General features: G+C 48.6%; 1 long non-coding RNA gene across 3 annotated transcripts in view; it reads left to right on the top strand.

Annotated features, from left to right (window-relative positions):
- LOC142819356 (uncharacterized) overlaps window positions 1-22,459 on the top strand; it is a 74,273-nt gene that overhangs the window by 34,192 nt on the left and 17,622 nt on the right. Inside the window, exon 1 of one of the 3 annotated variants that reach the window (XR_012897232.2) lies at window positions 18,591-18,641. The exons of 1 other annotated variant lie outside the window; for it this stretch is intronic. This is a non-coding gene — a long non-coding RNA (uncharacterized LOC142819356). Of the gene's footprint in view, window positions 1-18,590; window positions 18,691-22,459 lie in introns of those variants that run through there. One more of the 3 variants, XR_012897233.2, reaches the window with a different exon arrangement.

The raw sequence follows: 22,459 nt of genomic DNA on the forward strand, positions 1-22,459 counted from the left end.
TCCCTAGTGCATTTTTGGGGTGATAGACAACAAATGACTATATTAATTGGCCACAGGCTGATAAATCACAACAGGCTCATACCTTAGTGAAGGGCTACTCAACTTTGGAAGCCCCAGGGGCCACAATGATACTCACAGCACATGCTGAGGGCTGCAACTTAAGTGTGAGTGTATATACATGCAAATATAGATGCAAATAGCTTCTTTCACACCGATGGCATGAATACAAAGATTAAGGCAAGACTACACAGCACACAGGCCCCATTTAAGTCAGTTCTGCTGATATTAATAAAATGCAATATTTATCCGATTTCTACCTATATAACAGCACTTTTAATGAGCAATGACAGTCCAGGAATTTAACTACTAAAATGCATATCAACAGAAGACCATTCTATTGACTACATTTTTGTTGGGCCCCGCGTAAACCCAAACTGCACTGCAGGCCATACGCAGACGAGTTTCAGGCTGCACGCGGCCCACGGGCCACATGTTGAATTACCCTGCTTTAGTGGAACTTGTTTTTAAAAGAATTCTGAAAATATTGTGGTTGTGAGACTAGGTAAAACACCTCAAATCCAAGATCCCACACAGCTAAAGGTGATGCCAGGATAGCAAATCGTATTAAGGAGTTGTCTAAAGAAACACACACTTATGAAGTTTTGAAATAGGCTCGAGGTCAGAGCATTCGTGCTGTAGAGCAAGGGAGGAGGTAGGTAGGCTTGCTGAGGTGAAATATAAACGCTTTTACAACCTGGACCTCCCCTTTTCCCCATTTATTAAGTAATAATGAAACACTTTTGTCACAGCTTAGGCACAAAATTTTTTACACTAAATCTGCTCTAAAACTAATCAAGGACTAGAAAAATGGTAATATAATTACAGCTGCTGACATCCCTGTATCATTAACCTCTCAGCTCAGGTGCCACACTGAGTCACAGCTGCAAAAGATTCTGTCTAACAGATAGTTAGCTCCAGCCTCGGAAATGAATTTGGATTTTAATAGCCGTGTAATGTCTCCACAGCTGTTGAATCTGGCGCTGGTTGCTAAGACAAAGGCTGAGGGGGGAGCTTCCTGTAGGCGACATCCTCTGATCTCTAGTGGCTTGTGTCAGGATCCAGCTAGCTCCTATGACCTGGTCTTAAATAAAGGGTAGTTGAAATCATCCAACACAGAGAAAAAATAGTTTAGCAGGCAAAGCCCGAGAATGGGATTCTGTTCTGTTCTAGAGAGGTTCTTGTACCACTCTCATCTTTCCTGTGGCACATTTAGGGTACGTCTAAACTACATGGCTCCGTCGACAGGGCCATGTAGATTTGTTTGTTCAGCAAAGGGAAATGAAGCCGCGATTTAAATGAAGCCGCGATTAGCTGTTTGTCGGCAGATCGGGGCAGTCTGGATGCTCCCCTGTCGACATGAAAGCCCTTTATCGACCTCCCCAGTAAACCTCATCCTACGAGGCATAACGGGGAGGTCGATAAAGGGCTTTCAGGTCGGCGCGGAAGCGTCCAGACTAGCAAGCTGAGCCGACAAACAGCTGATCAACTGTTTGTCGGGTCAGTGTGGCAACAATTTAAATTTAAATGACGCTGTGATTATTTAAATCGCGGCTTCATTTCTCTCTGCCGATCAGCTTAATCTATATGGCTCCATCGATGGAGCCATGTAGTTTAGACACACCCTTTAGTGACAAAACAAAGTGAGGCTCATATATCAAAGGATAAGGTGGTTTTGCTACCTGCACTTGCGTACCTAGAATTTGTGTGCCGACTAAACCACAAATTTGCGTGCCAACTGACCCGTAGCAGCGCTTTGATTGGATGCAGAGGGAGCAGCCAGCTCTCACAGTCAGCGTTGTGAGCAATCAGCCTGCACCCCACTTCACGTGCCCTGGCTTTACGGGCGTGTCACTTTAGCAATACCGGTAGGAAAAAACGGCATGGATGCAAGCCAGCAGAATCTGACAACTCTGCACATGAATACAAGTGAACAAAATGTCTCCTAGGCCACACAATGGGCTGCATGCAGCCTGGAGGCCGTAAGTTGCCTCTCACTCTCTAAGCTGTTCTTAAAATCCTCCAGTGACAGAAATTCCATAACCTCAGCAGGCAATTTGTTCCAGAACTTAGCTACTGTGACAGTTAGGAAGCTTTTCCTAATGTCCCGCCTACACCGCCCTTGCTGCAATTTAATCCCATTGCTTTCTTTGTCCTGTCCTCAGAGGTTAACAAAAGCAATTTTTCATCCTCCTCTCTGCACCAACCTTTTGAAAATCATTATCATGTCCTCCCTCCGTCTTCTGCAGACTAACCAAGCCCAGGTCTTTCAGCCTTCCCTCATAGGTCATGTTGTCTAGACCTTTGCTCATTTTTGCTGCTCTCTTCTGGACTTTCTACAATTTGTCCATCTCTTTCCTGAAATGTGGGGTCCAGAACTGGACACAATGCTTCAGCCGAGGGTGCTGACAACCTCCATAAGCCCCCGGGAAGGGTGGGGGATAGGGCTAGCTATGCGCTTCCGGAAGGGCAGGGGCCTGGGTGGAAGAAGGGGGCAACCCGCCCTTCACTCCGCATGAGGCACACTGCACCGGACCCCTACAGCTTTTAGCACTGCCCAGAGCATGCAGCGTGGCACTCCAGCAGCAATTTAAAGGGCCCATGACTCCAGCTACTGATGCTGCCACCAGGCCTGGCCAAAGAGTTTGCGGGGCCCAAGGCAGCACCCTGTGGTTGGCTGAGCCGCACGGCCGCGCGGCTCCCAGTCAGGGCAGCAAGTGAGCGGCCGGGTAGGTGGAGTTGGGAGCTGGGCAGCACGGGGCCCTGAATGCGTGGGGCCTAAAGCAACCACCTTGCTCGCCTTGCCCAAAGGCCAGGCCTGGCTGCCACGGTAGCGGCAGCAGCCTCGGGCCCTTTTGAATCACGGGGCTCCGGGCACCTGCCGTTGGTGGGCCTGACTTCACTAGAGGCCTGATTTCCTCATCGAGGGTGAAATACTTTTCATTGACTCCAGCAGGGCTGACCCTGAGTGTGACCACAGCAAGTGCCTAAATCTTTGCTAATTCTCCTCAACGGCGAAGGCAAAGAAGGCCTACAGGGCAAATCTGCGTTCCTCGTTCCGTCCCTCAAGGCCCCGGTCAGACCTGGCCAGGAAGAATTCTCCAGTCACTCTTCCTTGGGTGACAGAAGGCCGCGGTCTAAAGTAGAACAGGACACTTGGCTTCCAGTCAGGGACTCTCCCAGCCTTGTCTCTGCATGCTGAGTCCCTCCCTGTTCCCAGGCTGAGCTAACCAAATGCCGTGCAGACCTTCCCGCTCTGCCTTGGAGGCGGCGGGCACCCATTACCCTGCCTTCTCTCTGCCGCGAGGTTATGAATTGTCTGGCTCTACAAGGATGAAATCAAGCAATCTGTACAAATCATATTACCCAGGCAGCCGCACCAGGGGCAGCTGGGGTTCAAGAGGTGAGGAGTCAAAAGGTGAAGCCGGCGCCCTCTGGATGACTCAGGCCGACTGGTGGGGACCTTTTGTAAATGCTCTCGCCAGGACGACACTCTGCCGCGCTTCTCCTTCACCTGTGGTTACCACCGGAGACAGAGGGAGAGAACAAGAATGACCATCGGCACTGCTAAAAAGGGAACCGCTGCATCGGAGGGGCCTCAGGGCTGTCTCCCACAGCTCCAGCTGGAAAGTGAGAAATCAGGAAGTGATGCCCTGGGCCAAATTTTGCTCTCAGATAAACTGGTCTAAATTCTGACCTGTGTCTGTGGGCTGGTTGGATTTATATTGGGAGACGAGCGGGCAACATGCAGCCCAGTCGTGGCCAATGGGGCTTGTTTCCCTCACGTCTTCTTGTCACCCATCTTAAAATAGCGACCAATCCCCACCGCTTGCTGTTCGATGGGGACTGAGCATTAAGATCAGTGCTCTTCCTCCTCCTGTCTGACTTGAGAGGAGGGGAGGGAGCGCTGGTGTCCTCGGCGACTCTACTGAGGCGTGTTTTTGAACAATAAACGTAATGGAGATAATTGATTAGCACTGAACCATCCCCGCTGACGAGGAACCCTCTCTGTTTCGCTTTGGCAATCAGTTGCCTTTCACACGACAGGCCCACTTTAGGGGAAGGTCGGCTATTCCATGAGCAGGCCGGTTTTGCTCTGGGGGCTCTTATCTGGAGATATTTTTCTTCTTTAAAGAAGGATTTGGCTGCGTACGACAGGGAGAGGCGAACGCCAACGACTAGCCGCAGGGCCCTAACTTTGCTGGGACATGCGCCGCCTTCTGACAAAATGGTTGCAAAGCGACTTGATGGCCCATCAAGTTCTCACTTACTATAGTTTGGGAACCCCTGGCCTCCGGCCAAAAGAACAACAGCGAAGGCTGTTACAGAATTTTTTTATCTAGGCATCTCAGAACACGTTAGTCATGTTAATTAATCCACCCGCACATGGATTATTTTATAGACAGTTAAACTGGGTCATAGAGAGGTGAAGGGACTTACCTAGGATTGCAGAAATCCATATCTGAGCCAAGAATAAAACCCAGGAGTCTTGAAAACTCAGTCCTTTTCTCTAAAGCGGTGACTTTCAACTGACGGGTCAGGCACTGGGTCTTCTTGCTGCAGGGGGATCAGGTGAGCAGTGGGGAGGGGAGGGGGGCTAAGGAAACTTCCCACCTGTCCTGGCACCGCAGACTGTGCTGCACCCCAGAAGCAGCTGGCAACAGGCCCTGCACCTAGGTGAGAGCAGGGGGCAGAAGAGCGCACAGGGCTCCATACACTGCTGCTGCCCTGAGCACTAGCTCCGCACTCCCATTGTCTAGAACCAGCAGCTGGCTGCTTCTCGGGCGCAGCATGGTCTGGGGGGGCCACGAGAGGCAGGAAGCTGTCTTAGCCCCACTGCTGTACCACTAACCGGGAGCTGCATGAGGTAAGCCCCTCCTGCCCTAGCCCTGGCCCGCCAAAGCTGACGCTTTCCTCCTCAGCCCCACCCCAGAGCCCACACTCTAGTCAAATGATGTTGGGTTGCAGGCAACAATTGTCTTCAACTGGGTCATAGGAAAAAAAGTTTGAAAACGGCTGCTCTAAAGGTATCCACTACTTGCCCTTAAAACTGCCATCCGTAGTGCCCCTGTTAATGTCTACCCAAAGGATGCATGTGCATTTAGGGTATGTCTACACTGCAGAGTTTTTCCAGAAAAACAGCCGTTTTTCGGGAAAAACTACACTTACGTCCACACTGCAATTGCATTCTTTCGACAGAAAGTTGAAAGAATGCAGGGGGTTTTCCGACAGAGGTAAACCTCTTTCTACAAGGAAGAAGCCTTTTGCTGAAAAAGCTCTTTCGGAAAAAGGCATGTGTGGACGGGGAAGAGAGGGGTTTTTTTTTGAAAGAAGAGGCCTCCAGGGCTGTGTCCAGACTCAGGGGTTTTTTCGGGAAAAGTAGCCTTTTTCCGAAAAAACTTCACCTGCGTCTAGACTGCAGCCGCGTTCTTTCGAAATTAAATCGAAAGAACGCGGCTTTTCTTTCGACGGCGGTAAACCTCATTTCACGAGGAAGAACGCCTTCTTTCGAAAGTGCTTCTTTCGAAAGAAGACGTTCTTGAATGTAAATAGGGCTTCTTCGAAAGAGAGCATCCAGACTCACTGGGTGCTTTCTTTCGAAAAAGTGGCTTGCTCTTTCGAAAGTTCCGCGTGCAGTCTAGACGCTCTCTTTCGAAAGAGGCTTGCAGTCTAGACATAGCCCAGGTAAAAGCACTGGTGCCCTAGTGGCCACTCTGTCCATAGTAATCACAACTTAAATGCAATACAGTGTCCATTCAGTGTGGATGCTCTCTTTCAAAAAAGCAGATCGCTTTTTTGATACTCTTTTGCTGTGTGGATGCTCTCTTTCGGAAGAAGTTTTTCTGGAAGATCTCTTTTCTGGAAGGCAGTCTAGAAGTAGCCTGAGAAGAGAGTACACGCTTAGCATCATGTATTGCAGTCCTAGCTTGCCACAGTCCTGGTGCTAGCTCTGTCAGATGCTAAGCAAAGACTGCTGAATTTTTCTTGACCTGAAATATATCTATTAGAAGCTAATTAGTAAAGAAATGCTAAACCTGATTGAAAATCTGGTGTATTGTTCATGGTTTGCAATCACAGCTATTGCATTTGTTAGATTGGATTTCAGTTTGTCTCGGACTTTCTCTACAACATTCTCATTTTTTTCTCATGCAAAACTCAAGAATCCTGAATTCAGGACATTGTGTTTTCACTCCAGCCCAGCCAAAGCCACAGGAAACAGAGATCGCAATAAAAGGCCAAAGCACCACAGTCCAAATAAAATAAGTTTATTTGGCCCATGAAAGCTCATCATCTAATAAACCATCTTGTTAGTCTTTAAAGTGCTACATTGTCCTGCATTTTAGTCCAAATAAGAACTCTGTCTTGAGTAGTTCATGCACCCTATTAATGCCATGTGCCTTGTGTGAGAGTTTTCATGGGTTTTAATTCAGTTCCTTGGAGTTGCAAATCAGACAGATTATACTCAGAGGATGCAACAGAAAGTCTTTAATCCAAATGGGATATAAGATGCATTTAGAAGAGGCAAATGGTTCTTGTCTGGGATATAAGTGATTGAATTGAGCTAAAACAAGGACAAAAAGGAAATCAAGCAGTGCTGCCTCTTCTCAGGATTTTATCATGAGTCAGTGATGTTCTTCAAGTCCCACCTCCTGGAGGTATGTGATTAACTGGAGAGGGAGGGGGCAAGGGCCAGCAGCCACATTGTGGGGGAAACAGGAGAAGGGGGAGGTGGCTGAGCATGGGCCAGCAGGCCACAGTGGGGGGGAGGGAAGCATGGGCTCTGGTGGCCATGGCTGGGGTGGGAAGGGGGCTCTTTCCTCCCCAAGCAATGGAATCACCCACAGCCCATGAGTACACTGCAATCCACGGTTCAAATGCAGGTGAGCTGACAGACTTTCTGGGTTCCTGGAGAAGGTGGGGGAGGGAGCACTTTGCACTCCCAGAAGGGGCAGGGTCTCAGGCAGAAGTAGGGGAGGGCAGCCACCCTCCGCACTGCCCAGATTGTGTCTGCCCCCTACCCCAGCACCGCCCAAAGCATGTAGCCTGGAGCTCTACAGCACATCATGCACGAGCGATTTAAAGAGCCTGGCCATCCTGCTGCTGCACTAGCACCCGGAGCCCTGGGCCCCTTTGAATCGCCAGGCCCTAGGGTGATAGCCCCTTTTGCCCCACCTCTGGCGGGGGAGGGGGGAGGAGCTGTTCAAATGGGATACGGCTGGCTCTCTGCAGAGAGCTGAATTTCACTATGTCTTTAAAACTGAAGACCTGCTGGATGATCCAGCAGGGATCAGAATGATGCTCCTTGGCTACTCATCGCAATAAATCCCTGGGCTGGAAATCTCAGTAGAACAGGCTGTTTTGTGAGATTTCTGGCACTTCCTGGTTCTTTGGAGGTCAGAAGTTTTGCAACAGCCTGAGCACCCTTCCTTGTGGTCTTCTGATGCATCCGGTGGCAGACAGATTCCAGAAAATGCAGAAACACATGAAAAAGAATTTCTGGCCGGCTTCATGCCGGGAAATCATCTGGATTGAGTTTGAGGTTTGGGCAAACGTGTGGATTAGTTCTGACTTCATTCAAACGGGCTCTCCAATCTCGACCTCTCTGGGTCTTGGTGGTTATCAAACCTCCTTAGTACTAGATAATAAGAATAATTAAATCTTAGCATTAGGTAGCACTTGAGAATCTCAGAGCACATGGGGGCTGATTCAAAATCCACTAAAGTCAATTGAAGCCTTTCCATTAACTTCAATGGTCTTTGGATTTGGTTCTTAGAAAGGTGGTGAATAAGGCTGTGCCCATTTTACAGACTATAGCAGGTAGGATTGCCAAGTGTCCGGTATTTTCAGTTTAGGAAAGAGGAGACTGAGGGGGGATATGATAGAGGTCTATAAAATCATGAGTGGCGTGGAGAGGGCCGATAAAGAAAAGTTATGTATTAGTTCCCTAAATAGACGAACTAGAGGACACCAAATGAAATTAATGGGTAGCAGGTTTAAAACTAATAAAAGAAAGTTCTTCTTCACACAGCGTGTAGTCAACCTGTGGAACTCCTTGCCAGAGGAGGCTGTGAAGGCTAGGACTATAATAGAGTTTAAAGAGAAGTTAGATAATTTCATGGAGGTTAGGTCCATAAAAGGCTATTAGCCAGAGGATAAAATGGTGTCCTTGGCCTCTGTTTGTCAGAGGCTGGAGGGGGATGGCAGGGGACAAATCACTTGATCATTGTCTTCGGTCCACCCTCTCTGGGGCACCTGGTGCTGGCCACTGTTGGCAGACAGGATATTGGGCTACAAGGACCTTTGGTCTGACCTAGTACGGCCGTTCTTATGTTCTTATTCACCTGGACAGTCAGGTATTTTTGGCTCCTGTCCGGTAAAAAAATCCAGAGAATACCGGACACCTAAAATGTCCGGTATTTTCTGAATTTTTCCCCGGCCAGGAGGCGAAAATGCTGGGCACCTGGCAACCCTACAAATACTCAGAGCCCGGCCTCCCCTGAGCTCCCTCCTGGTTCCCAACAGCCCCCATGCTTATCTGGTTCCCTAAGGCTGCCAGCACAAAATGGCTGCTGGCCAAAAGACCTGGGTCTTAGTAGACACTGCTTCCTGACACTCCCATTGGCTGGGAACGGTGATCACCTGCCAATGAGAGCTGCAATTGCCCACACCTGTGGAGGCGCAGGTAAATATAATGGTGGGACAAACCCTGGTGGGCCACCGCCATTTTATTGCCCACCCCTAGACTATAGGATGAATGAATTGCTCCCGTTCATGAAAGAAGTTGGTGACAGAGTCAGGAAAAGAACCCGACCATCTTCCTACCTTCCAATGACAGGTGAAAGAGAAACAGGAAGTTCCCTGGCCTGACATGGTTGCCCACTTCAGACAAGTTGGCATCCTGAAGTTGTGGTGGTAATTTCCCCATCTCTCTGAAACTCAGAAGGTGGCATGTGACATTTCCAAAGAGCAGAAAGCGTATTAAAAACACCATCCCGCTTCCGAACAATCCCAAGTAAACATCTTCCCCCTCGTGCGCTGGAGCAAGTCTGTTATAATCAGTCCCTTCCCAGCTGATCACCACACACGCCCACTTTGACACTGAAGAAGAGAACCTCCCTCTTGTTTGCTTATTTTCCATCTCTTGTCCCAGTACAATCTGAAGGAGATTCAAACAAGAAGGAAAAAAGAAAGAGAGAGAGAGAGAGAGAGAGAGAGACTCATCTAGTATTATGCGGCGCACAAGGCAGGAGGTCTTGGCCTTTCTGGTGTGAGTGCTTATTCCCCATAAAATACATCTGAGAGAAATCAATACAAGAAGCATGCAAGAACTTAAATCAAAATGCAAGGAAACAACACTGGCAGCAGGCAGCAACCCTACAATGCTGGCTGCATGGAACTGGCAATGGCTGGCTTCCAAAAACCAGGACCTAGCACGTCTGCCATTGGAAAGCCTTCCGCAAAAAGCCCTGACGGTATATTTCCTGGATTGGTAGGTGCTTCCTTGGTATAGATCTTGCATGGGGATACGGATTCCAGAATGCGAGCGCATAATGCATGCAACTGCCTTGCAAACTGGGAAACTGCACCGTTATGTTCATGGCGTACACAGAGAAGTTGGGGGAGGGGAACATGCAATACCCTTGCTGGAAGGTTGCAATGTAACACAACTTTCTTTCTTGGAATTCAGAACTTACATGAAACAAAACTAGAGAGAGACAAAGCAGGCTGCTCCCATAGCACCTCTCGACTTGGCAGTGCGGTTATGAATGTAAAAAAGTAACCTTGAGCTCCAGCACCTAATAGCTTGACTCTGGCCCGTCTTTGAAGCACTGGACACAACTCTCTTCATGCTACTCTAGGCTGGCTTTTTGCAGATTGATTGCTGAAGACCTAGATTGCACAGAGCCCTTCTTCCCGGCAAGAAGAACCAGTAAACCCCTTACGCCAAGAGAGACTGCTTGACATTTAGCAGTGTTCAATACTCCACACTGCATAAGCCCAACCTGCAATGTCTCCGTGCTCATATGCAGCTGTACTTGCAGTTTTCGTTCTGCGCCCAGACTTGCCTCTGCCCTTTGGGTTCAGCTTTTGGTGGAAAATGTAACCCGCTGTAGCCAAATGTAACCCTTTGCAGGAATTGTACCTGAAGCATGCCGCCCCATTCAATGTTGGGCTACGTCTACACTGCAGGTTTTTGTGGAAGAGGAAATGCAAATAGAGCGCTCATTTGCATATCTCACACTCTCATTTGCATATATTCTTCTGCTCCTTTTTGCAGAAGAGGTTTCTGTGATAAAAAGGTCAGTGTAGATGGGGCCATTTGTTGGAAAAAAAAACCTTTTGCGCAAGAGCCCTTATGCCTCAAAAAATGAGGTTTACAGGCTCTTGCACAAAAGGGGTTTTTCCTGACAAATGGCTTTTTATTGCAAAAACCTCTTCCACAAAAAGGATTGGAAGAAGATATGCAAATGAGAGTGTGAGATATGCAAATGAGCACTCCATTTGCATTTCTTCTTCTGCAAAAAACCCGCCGTGTAGACGTAGCTTTGTTGGCCAGCCTTGCTAAGGGATACATGGGGCTCCTTCTCACCGCCAATCCTATCCTAGGAAACCCTTTCTAGGCTCTGGTCTACACTAGGGCTGTGTCTACACTGCACCCCTTTTCCGGAAAAGGGATGCAGATGAGACAAGTCGGAATTGCAAATGAAGCGGGGATTTAAATTTTCCCCGCTTCATTTGTACAAATATGGCTGCCGCTTTTTTCCGGCTCGGGGCTTTGCCGGAAAAAAGCGCCAGTCTAGACGGGGATCTTTCGGAAAATAAAACCTTTTCCGAAAGGTCCCTTATTCCTGATTTTAAAGAGGAATAAGGGACCTTTCAGAAAAGGCTTTATTTTCCGAAAGATCTCCATCTAGACTGGCGCTTTTTTCCGGCAAAGCCCCGAGCCGGAAAAAAGCGGCAGCCATATTTATACAAATGAAGCGGGGAAAATTTAAATCCCCGCTTCATTTGCAATTCCGACTTGTCTCATCTGCATCCCTTTTCCGGAAAAGGGGTGCAGTGTAGACACAGCCTAGGACTTTATTTCAAAATAACCCCCCTTTGGATGAATTTACAAGCATTGCATCCACACGACCAAACCTGTTATTTTGAAATAATGGGCTGCTTAATTCAAAACCTGTACTCCTGCTTTTCATCAGGAATAACACTAATTCCAGAATAGTTATTTCGAAATAACGGTAGTGTGGACCTTCCACTACCTCTATTTCGAAATAACTACTCCCCAGAGTAATTCAGACTAATTAGTACCCAGTACTTCCTGGGGCTCTAAGTCCAGGGTAGTGCATTCATATTAATGGAGTTTGCCTCGGACTAATTTCGAGCTTTCCTCAGACTAATTTCCCCGTAGTGAGGATATGCTCTTTCAAATTTGTTAAATCAGGAGTGAAGTCAAATTTTGTAATTTCAAAATGGTTTCCTAGTGTAGACATGGCTAGACTGCATGGCAAGGACCTAAGACAGAGGTCGTTTCTCCCGGACCAGGGAAGGTATAAAGCCTGCCTGCATAAAATGTGTCGGGGCCCGATGCGATCGGCTCTGATGCTTTCTTAGCATGTTAGTGCTTCACAAGTAGCAGGCCCACCTAAATCGATCAGGTATCTTACTGGGTGTCCCCCCCATCTCGCCCTGGCTCAGTGCCACTAACAAATCTGCCAATATTTTCTCAGTCATGCTCAACTCCTGCAAACCACAAGGCACATGTCCCCGGCTGGGAAACCTGACCTCTCTGGTAGGCTGAAAGATCAGAGAAGCCTGAGTTTGGTGTTTTGAATAAGTGGCTTTTTATCTGTGATCCCTTTGGGAGTGTGAGCTCAGTAACCAATGAAATTATATCTGTTGTTTCAAGCAGGGAAGGAAACTTGGGCTGATGTTTATTGAAATTTATGGCTTCCCTTGAGCTTAATTGTCTTTGGGAACCCTGGATCTTTTTAACAGTTCAGCTAAGTGGTACTAAGAAGGATGATAATGGTTTGAGCAGTCTGCCCCCTTAGCATCTCTCTTACACACACGTGCGTGCGTGTGCACGCACGTGCAATGTGCTGCGACTTGGGAAAATACAGCTGATGTACACCATCCCTGAAGTCACAGTTAACTCTCCGGCGTGAAACTTCAAGAGACAAAAACAGGTGTGAAAAGCTCCCAGCGGGTATTTTCCTTCTCCAGCCGGCTGCTGCAGCTTCTACATTTTTCATAATCCCATTTCGTGAAGGGGTGGGAAAAGCACGCATCACACATCAGCTTTGTTTACTCTTGGGCGGCTGGAAGGTCAGCTGCTTCCCCTAAAAAGACTTGGGATCACTCTCCTCTCCCTGAACTTTAACCCTCTGTCCATTTGTGGCTCATTCATCAGATTCAGGAACATTAGTTGAAGAATCATCAGCTGGCTGCTGGGTGCCTGGAAGCAATCCCTTCCCCAAGAATTTAGAGCTTGATTTGGTCAGTGGTGGTATTTCTAGTGGCTTCAGTGCCCATGGAACCTGGCTCCTGCCATGTGCTTCTGCTTGTCTAGGAAGCGAGAGACTGGAAATTAAACCCAGGAATCACTTAGGTGGGAAAAACTTTAGTGACAAGACCCCAGGCTGGCCAGTTGAGTGTGACTTTTCCAGCCTTGTGTTGTACCTACCTAGGGCATCACACCCCACACTCATCCCAAAGGCCTGACACAACAGTCAATACTGGCATGAATAAAGAGCACAGGCGTGGAAAGACGAGGCTGGTTTCAACAGGCTGGTGTGAAGGGCAGGCACCTGATGGCAGAGGAGATAGGAAAGAGGGGGGGATGTATTAGATGCTTGCTGATTAATCTCTCTTAGGCTATGTCTACACTACAGAGTTTTTCAGAAAAACAGCCATTTTTCTGAAAAAACTTCACTTACGTCCACACTGCAATCGTGTTCTTTCGGAAAAAAAATCGAAAGAACAGAGGGGGTTTTCCGACATTGGTAAACTTCTTTCAACAAGGAAGAAGCCTTTTTCCAAAAGAGCTTTTTTGGAAAAAGACATATGTGGTGTGGAAGATAACAAGCCTTCACTCTGCGTTGTGTTTAAGCAACAAGTTGCCAGAGGCAGTTTATTCGAGCAATATTGCAAGAGAAGACAGCGTAAGCCCTGAAATGGCCACCCAAATCCCCTCTCCCTTAGTCCTGCTTCCACAGTGGACAGGGAAGAGGGAATTCTTTCGAAAGAAAAGGAAAGAGGAAAAAGCACAGGTGCCCTGGTGGCCACTCCGTGCACAGTAATCACAGCTTAAATATGAGATAGTGTCCATTCAGTGTGGACTCTATCTTTCAAAAAGCAGATCACTTTTTCGATGCAGTTTGGCAGTGTGGATGCTCTCTTTTGGAAGAAGTTTTTGCAGAAGAGCTCTTCCGGAAAAGCTTCTTCCGAAAGAATCCTGCCATTTAGACGTTGCCTCCATTTAAGCCCTGGGATCCGGAAACCATTCTCTCATTCCTGGTTCTGCCTTTAGGAACTGCACCACAACCAAGAGGTGGAGAAGGCGTAGCAGGGCGATCAGTGGGCAGAATGGGAAGTAGATTCTTGGGAGGCGAGTCTGCACTGGGACAGAGGAGAAGAAAGAATTGCACGCTGATTTTCCAGCAGAGTAGAACAATGCTCCTTTGGCCTGTTGGCGACAACACTACCGTCACTCCATTAGAGGAGTGAAGTTCTGGAACGGCCTTCCAAGGGAAGTAGTGGGGGCAAAAGATCTATCTGGTTTCAAGATTAAACTAGATGGGTTTATGAATGGGATGGTTTGAGATAACATGATCTTGGTAGCTAATTGACCATTCATTATCAGTGGGAAATAGGTCAATGGAGGGATGATAGGAGTTACTACAGAGAACTTTCTGGGTGTCTGGCTGATGAGTCTTGCCCACATGCTCAGGGTTTGGCTGATCGCCATATTTGGGGTCGGGAAGGAATTTTCCTCCAGAGTAGATTGGCAGAGGCCCTGGAGGTTTTTTGCCTTCCTCTGTAGCATGGGGTACAGATCACAGCTAGAGGATTCTCTGCATCTTGGGGTCTTCAAAGTATTTGAAGGCTTCAATATCTGAGATATAGGTGAGAGGATTATTCTAGGAGGGGTGGGTGAGATTTTGTGGCCTGCACTGTGCAGGGGGTCAGACTAGATCAGGGGTCTCCAAACTTTTCAGCCCGAGGGCCGTATTAACTATCAAACAGCAGTTCGGGGGCCGACTACACACTTGAGGTCCAAATAAAAAACAATCAAAACATGGATGTTGTTTTTAATTATTTATTTAATATTATTTTATTCAGTTATTATTTAATAACACATTGATACACTACACATGAACACCTGTATTAGTGTGAATGGTGAAATTGTTTCCTGGATGCCAAAATAGCAGACATTTCTGGCTTTAGATTTGTTGTCCCTAACATCAACAGTGACCTGAGATTATCATCGGACAAGTTTGTTCTCAAATTTTTCTTCACGTATTTCATTCTTGAAAATGTTTGTTCACACAGGTATGTTGTTCCAAAGACTGAAAGGTACCTTGATGCAAAAGTTTTGTAGACAAAAAGGTCTCCACGGGCCGGATGAGAGGGCCTCGCGGGCCGCATCCGGCCCGCGGGCCGTAGTTTGGAGACCCCTGGACTAGATGATCAAAATGGTCCCTTCTGACCTTAAAGTCTATGAGTCTATGAGAAACTGCCCTGGACAGAGACACACAACACTGCTCTGTTCTGTGCATGGACCATCCCATCCGGAAAATCCTGAGCACTGGAGGCCTCTGACAGGAGGTTTGTCATTGGAAGGAAGATGACGCCCTTCACACATCATTAGTTCTCTCTACTGGAACCTTTCTCATCAGTGACCCCAGTTGGTCTGTTATCTCCATCCAGCCATTCAATGAAGCCGTAGACCTGTCACGGTAGGAATGACCTTAACCTATTTACTCACCTCGAAAAGATGACGCGCCTGCTATCCTGGGTACTCACAGCTGGTCCCCAGGAGCCCAGAGTCCACCTCGGCCCTTCTGCGAAGAGCAGGGAACTTGGCAGCAGAGATCATTACAACAGCCAGTTAAGGTTCAACGGTCACTTTCATTAATAAACCTCAGGTTTCAGAAGCAGAGGGAGCTCGGCAATTTGAAACCACATCTGGCTGTAACATTGCAGGCTCACTAAGACATCAGGCCATTTCCAACTGGTAAAGCAGTTTGTAAAAATAACAGTAAACAAAGTCATTTTAGCTGTGCGTGCGTGTGCTTTAAAACACAACCAAACAAGCAGTCCTTAGACTAATCGACTCAAAGCAAGAACTGCCATGAGCCACTCCTTTACCTTTTTTAAAAAATGAGGAGTCTTGTGGCACCTTAAGGTGCATCCACACAGCAGCCTTAGCTCAAAATTAGCTACGCAATTTGCACTACAAAATTGCGTAGCTTATTTCAATGCTATTTCGAAATAGCTTATTTCATAATTTGGTGCTGTCAACACAGCACCAAATTTTGAAATAACATGCTATTCCGAAATTCCCATTAACCCTCATGGAACAAGGGTTACCAGGATGTTTCAATAAGCCACCCATTATTTCGAAATAACAGGTTGCTTCACTAGACGCAGAATAGCTATTTCAGGATACTTAGGGTATGTCTACACTAGGCCCCTGGTTCGAATTAGGGAGGCTAATGTAGGCATTCGAAGTTGCAAATCAAGCCTGGGATTTAAATATCCCGCGCTTGATTTGCATCTTCCTGGCCGGTTGCCATTTTTTGAAATTTACAAGTCTGGACTAAGTGCCCGCGTCTACATGCGGCAGGGAGCCGGTAGTTCAAAATAAAGCCCTAGTTCGAACTACCTGTTATTCCTCCTGGAATGAGGTTTACCTGGGTGGTCGACAAATACCTTTGATGTCGACACCTGCGCGTCCAGACTATCGCGCTGAGCCGACAAACAGCTGATCAGCTGTTTGTCGGCTCAGCGCGGCAGCCATGTAAATTTAAATGAAGCAGCGATTATTTAAATCGCCGCTTCATTTTCCTATGTCTGGTAGCCTAATCTACATGCCTCTGGCGACAGAGGCATGTAGTCTAGATGTACCCTTAGGGTATGTCTACACTACAAAGTTAGTTCGAACTAACTTAGTTCGAATTAGTTAATTCGAACTAAGTTAGTTCGAACTAACGCATCTAGAACTAAAAACTAGTTCGAACTAGCGTTTTGCTAGTTCGAACTAGTAAGTCCACATTGAGTGGACTCTGAACAGGGCTTAAGGATGGCCGGAAGCAGTGCTGGCAGGGCATAAAAGGAGGACTTAGAGCATGGAGATGCTGTCTCAGGCTAGCCGAGGGCTGCGCTTAAAGGGTCCCGACCCCCACCCCGGACACACAGTTCTCAGGGGTGCCCCGCTTGCAAAGAAGTTCTGGCTTGGAGTGCCCTGAGTGCCCACACTGGGCACATCACACCACTCGGCCATCAGCCCGGCTGCACTTGCCGCAGGCTGCCATCTGGGGAGAGGGAGTAATTGGGGGGCTGCAGGAGAGCTTCCACCCTCAGAAGCCCACAGAGCCAGCCCAGTCCTCCCCATTGGGGGCTCGTACCCCATTCCTCCCTCACCTCCTTCCACTTACCCTTCCCTAGCCCCCCTTCTTATTGATGTACAAAATAAAGATAACGTTTCTTCCAACATTGACTCTGTCTTTATTGAAAAAAACTGGGGGAGACTGGGAAAAGGAGGTGGGAGAGGGGAAGAGAAAGGCTGGGAGAGGGGAGGGCAACTAACATGATCAGGGGTTGGGAACAGGTCCCAGATGAAGAAAGGCTACAGAGACTGGGACTGTTCAGCTTAGAAAAGAGGAGACGGAGGGGGGACAGGATAGAGGTCTCTAAAAGCAGGGGTTGGGTGGAGAGTGTGCATTCAGAAAAGTTCTTCCTGAGTTCCCATAAAGAAGGACTAGAGGACACCAAAGGAAAGGAATGGGTAGCAGGCTTGAAACTAGTAAGAGAAAGTTGTTGTTCTTGCCAAAGCAAATAGTTAACCTGTGGAACTCCTTGCTGCAGGAGGCTGTGAAGGCTACAACTAGAACAGAGTTGAAAGGGAAGTGAGATCAAGTCATGGAGGTTGGGTCAATGGAGTCCTATTAGCCAGAGGGTAGGAGTGGTGTCCCTGCCCAAAGTTTGTGGAAGGCTGGAGAGGGATGGCACGAGACAAATGGCTTGGTCATTGTCTTCGGTCCATCCCCTCCAGGGTCCCTAGGGTTGGCCGCTGTCGGCAGACAGGCTACTGGGCTAGATGGACCTTTGGTCTGACCCAGTACGGCCATTGTAAGCTCAGGGCTCAGTGTCGGGGGTCTCAGTGGACCCCCTTGATTTTCATGCACACCTGGTCCTGGGTGGCCAGGCTGGCAGCTCTCCTGCCCTAGACGGCCACTTTCCTGTGCCTAGTGCGGAGATCGTGGACGAGGTCCACGATGTCCGCACTAGCCCAGGAAGGTGCCCGCCTCTTGCGGTCCAGGGCAAGCTCCCGGGAGCCGCCAGCCTGGTCCCGGCAAGAGGGGGTGGGCTGGGGGGCATCGGGTGGGTGGCTCTGTGCCGTGCCAGGTGCAAGGTCTGCTAGCTGGGTGCTGGCAGGCTTGCACCTGGCACGGGCACCGTAGCCAGCCCGTGCCCCTTTAAGGGGTCCGGGGCTGGGAGGGGGGCATAGAGTTTCCCTGGTGTTGGCCAGAGTGGCCACCAGGGAAACCTGGGGAGGGCTAGCCTCCCACTAGTTCGAACTAAAGGGCTACACAGCCCTTAGTTCGAACTAGCTAGTTCGAACTAGGCGTTAGTCCTCGTAAAATGAGGTTTACCTAGTTCGAACTAAGCGCTCCGCTAGTTCGATTCAAATTCGAACTAGCGGAGCGCTAGTGTAGCACCTATTAAAGTTAGTTCGAACTAACGTCCGTTAGTTCGAACTAACTTTGTAGTGTAGACATACCCTTAGAGACTAACAGATTTATTAGGGCATAAGCTTTTGTGGGTAAAACCCACTTCCCCCGATGAACTGGAGGGAACTGGATTGCGAGCTAGTGCAATTTGGTTATTTGTTTTAAAAAATGACTCCGATATTGAAGAGTGCCTTCCCAGCCCTTGTTTCTCTTTGGTTATGTTTGTTTATTGGGGTTAACTTAGTGCTCATGAAAGTAAACGATGTTGAGTACTTAGCAGGCACTTTTTAATCACTATTATTATTTGTATTGTTATTGGAGCACCACTCGACATCAGGCCCCAGTGTGCTGTACATACACCTAATAAAAGACCCCCTCCCAACCCCAAAGAGCTGACAGTCTAAAGGGACCAGGCAAAGTTGGGTGAGACATAGGAAATATTGTCCCCGTTATTCAGATGGGAAGCCATGACACAGAGTCAGTGACCTGCCGTGGCCATACAGAAGGTCCGGAAGAGCCAGGAATCAACCCCAGATTCCACTGTTTGGTACTGTTACTATGGTAGCGCCCGTAGGCCTCAGTCGGACTCCAAACCCGACTGTGCTGAGTGCTGTGTAGGGTGACACGGTACGTGCCCCACAGAGCTTGCAGCTGAATTCAAGGCAGGATGTGATGAGTGAGCAGAGCAAAAATTGGGCAGGGGTGGGAATGAGGGTGACGCTGACAAACACACACGTGTCCACAGGCTGCTGTGGCAGTGTAACTCCCTCCGGAAGACTCCGCTCCCAAGCAAAGGAGCTCACTTGCTTCTTCCTCCCACCTTAGGACCAGCGAGCTCTTGGTTCTTTATGCTCTTTGAGTGTTAGCCCCTCGCCTGATGGTTGCTGGAGCTAACTGAATTCTTAGGCTACTGCGTGCAATCCACTCCTCAGGGCATGTCTACACTAGGAAATTATGTCTGGGGAATCAATGGGCAAAGATGTAAGAATGGTTAAGTAACCCCCAAAGCAATAATCAGGCTCCCTTTGGCAAAAATAATCCCCTTGATTCCATGGAATCAATGTCCCACATGGAATGTAGGGGCCTGAGAGTGTCCAGCCAGCTTAAACTCCTCAGCTCAGGAGGAGCTGTGTAGGGCAGCTCAGAGATAGGTCAGTTTGCACAGTAAAACAATCAGCCAGACACACGCTGCCTGGACAGGGCTTGTGTGCGAGGTGCCGTCATCCATTTGGGTCCTGGCACCCTCAAACCTCAGGGTTCTCCTCACTAGGTCCGGCCTTTGAGCGAGGCGAGTGAGGTGGTCGCCGTGGGCCCCGCGCATTCAGGGCCCTGTGCCACCCAGCTCCTGGCTCTGCCCACCCAGACACTCACGCGCTGCCCTGACTGGGAGCCGCGCAGGTGTGCGGCCTAGCCAACTACAGTGTGCTGTCTTGGGCTCCACAAACTCTTTGGCCTGCTCCTCACCCCTGAAGCCCTCTCCTAGTCAGTCTTTCCCATGGCTTCCAGAGCAAGGCAGGCCTAACGGGCTGGCCCGACAGAGGGTCCAGTCCTGGTGTGATGTCCAGGGGCTCTGTGTCTGGGGCTGGCTGCTTGGGCAGATGAACTGGCTTTGCTCCCTGACTGATGCTTTCAACAGGCAAACTGTCCCAAGGATAACTACCTGAGGGGGTAGCAGGGTGGGAAAACAGGGTACTTCTGGCTGGGCCTCTCTGGCTGAAAGGCAAAATGCACACTCGTCGAAGCCTGCCGTCTCCCCATAAACACAACCCCGTCTGCTGGGCTGCAGTGCACATTTAGGTCATCTACGCATTGCACAAGAGTTAGACGCACTGGCCTACTGAACTGAGGGTTGCAGCTTGATCATGGGTTATTGCCAAGCTCATAGATTGCTAACGATGTTTGCAAAAGCCCTACATTAAGACCACACACACACAGGAGCCTAAGTGAGTGACGTATCTTAGACCTTGAGGGCACAAGGCAAAAACACTTTCTTTCCTGACTCATCCATCCTGAGCTAAGATTGAAATGTAATGTAATTCCTGATTTGGATCCAAACAAATGATTTTTCTGCGTTCCAACCTATGGAAAATGCTAATATAACCTGCTCATGAAAAGGGATAGGGATAGGTGTCTGTGCATTCACTGTGCCATACAATGCAGGGGAAAAAAATCTCAGTAGCATTTGCTTTCTGATCATGACTTCCAAATCATTCTGGCCTGGGCAGCAGAAGAAAAAAAAAGAGGAAATGAGCAGCCCCCCAGTGAAGGTCACAGGAGTTTTGCCTGTGAAAAGAGCCCTAGAATCGGCCTTCAAAGAATGCAGGTCTTTGTTTAATCTCCTGCTGTGTCCAGACTCAGGGGCTTTTTCGAAAAAAGTAGCCTTTTTTCGAAAAAACTTCACCTGCGTCTAGACTGCAGCCCCGTTCTTTCGAAATTAAATCGAAAGAACGGGGCTTTTCTTTCGATGGCGGTAAACCTCATTTCACAAGGAAGAACGCCTTTTTTCGAAAGTGCTCTTTCGAAAAAAGGCGTTCTTGAATGCCAACAGGGCTTTTTAGAAAGAGAGCATCCAGACTCACTCGCTGCTTTCTTTCGAAAAAGCGGCTTGCTTTTTCGAAAGTACTGCTTGCAGTCTAGACGCTCTTTTTCAAAAGAGGCTTTTTTGAAAGATACTTTCGAAAAAGCCTCTTTCGAAAGAGGCTTGCAGTCTAGACATATCCCTGGTGGCGATGGCAGCGGTGATGGGGTTTTTGATATGCTCACAGATGATATGACCAGAGCACTGTGCTACCTGGGATCATTGTAAGAAAGCACCCAATTACATCAGTCCCACTGCTGCTTTCCAAGAGTTATTATTTGTGTAATTCCTTGCCCTCTCCCCTTGCTCAATGAGCATATTTGCATTGACTTCCGCTGATTCCAATGATGTCAGATTTACACCAGGGCCGTGTCCAGACTCAGGGGTTTTTTCGGGAAAAGTAGCCTTTTCCCGAAAAAACTTCCCCTGTGTCCAGACTCAAGCCGCGTTCTTTCGAAATTATTTCGAAAGAACGCGGCTTTTCTTTCGATGGCGGTAAACCTCAATTTACGAGGAAGAACGCCTTCTTTCGAAAGTCCCTCTTTCGAAAGAAGGCGTTCTTCAATGTAAAGAGGCCGTCTTCGAAAGAGAGCATCCAGACTCGCTGGGTGCTCTCTTTCGAAAAAGCGGATTTCTCTTTCGAAAGATCCGCCTGCAGTCTAGACGCGATCTTTTGAAAGAGGCTCTTTCGAAAGATGCTTTCGAAAGAGGCTCTTTCGAAAGAAGCCTGCAGTCTAGACATAGCCAGCTGAGGATCAGACCTATGCTCTCCACCCCCCATCTCTTGGTTGACTCCGAGAAAGAAAAGGGTAAAACCAGCTACCATCCCAGACGTCTGAGTGAGGCACCAGCCATCAGAATGCAGATGCTCCTGCCTGACAGCTCCCAGGCTTCTGCGCCCACCGGTGCGTCAGGCAGAATGTTTATTGCAGCTACAACAGCCTCACCACAGACCCTGCACGGTGGGACCGGCATGCCAAATGAAGCAGGCTCTGAGCTGCCAAGCTTGCAGAGCAAAGCCGCCAGAAGGTGGGATAGGGCACAGAACGCAGACAGTCCTGCTAGATGGAAGGCAGAATGGAAGGGAGAACGGAGAAGCTGTTGGAATTCGTGGAAGGAGGTTGGGGGGGGAGGGGGAGAGATCTAACTGAAGGGGAGTCACCCTGGGGAGTGGTGACAGGTGAGCCTTATTTTATGGCATCAAAGGTCAGGGTTAGGACAGATTAATACAGTAGCGTAGCCAGAAGGGCTCATTTGGGTGGGCCCCGACTTCAGGTGGGTAGGCAATGGTGGGCCCCACATCCTGGCCCTGCTCCCTAGCCGGAGCGCTGGTGGTGTGGGATCAGCCCTGACACCACAGCCTGGCTCCCTGCTGTGCCAACATTAGGGTTGCCAGGTGTTCGGTATTGACCCAGACAGTCTGGTATTTTCACCTCCTGTCCGGTAAAAAAAAATCAGAAAATACCAAACACCTAAAATATCCGTTATTTTCTGACTTTTTCCCGGCCAGGAGGCAAAAATCCCAGGTGCTTACCTGGTTCCGCAGGGGAGCTGTCTGGCCCGGAGCAGGAAGACAAGATAGTGGATGGCCACCGGCAGCCTGTTAGGGCCAAAAAGCCTCAAAAGCATTTCTTAAAGTGGCCATGCTGGGTTGTTGTTGTTGTTTTTTTGCTTAATAACTTTCGGGGTCCCCCCCCCTTTTTTTTCCTCAACAGAATTTTTTCCCCGGTGTTTTTTGGGGGGGGGGGATGGGGGAAGTGTTCGGTATTTTTGGTTAAACCGTCTGGCAACCTTAGCCAATGGAACTGTTAGGTTCCATTTTCTGACCTAGCTCCCATCAGAATAGGGAAGTTTAATCCTCAGAGTG

This window comes from Pelodiscus sinensis, chromosome 23, assembly GCF_052426305.1.
Source record: "Pelodiscus sinensis isolate ZL-2025 chromosome 23, ASM5242630v1, whole genome shotgun sequence".
NCBI lineage: Eukaryota > Metazoa > Chordata > Testudines > Trionychidae > Pelodiscus > Pelodiscus sinensis.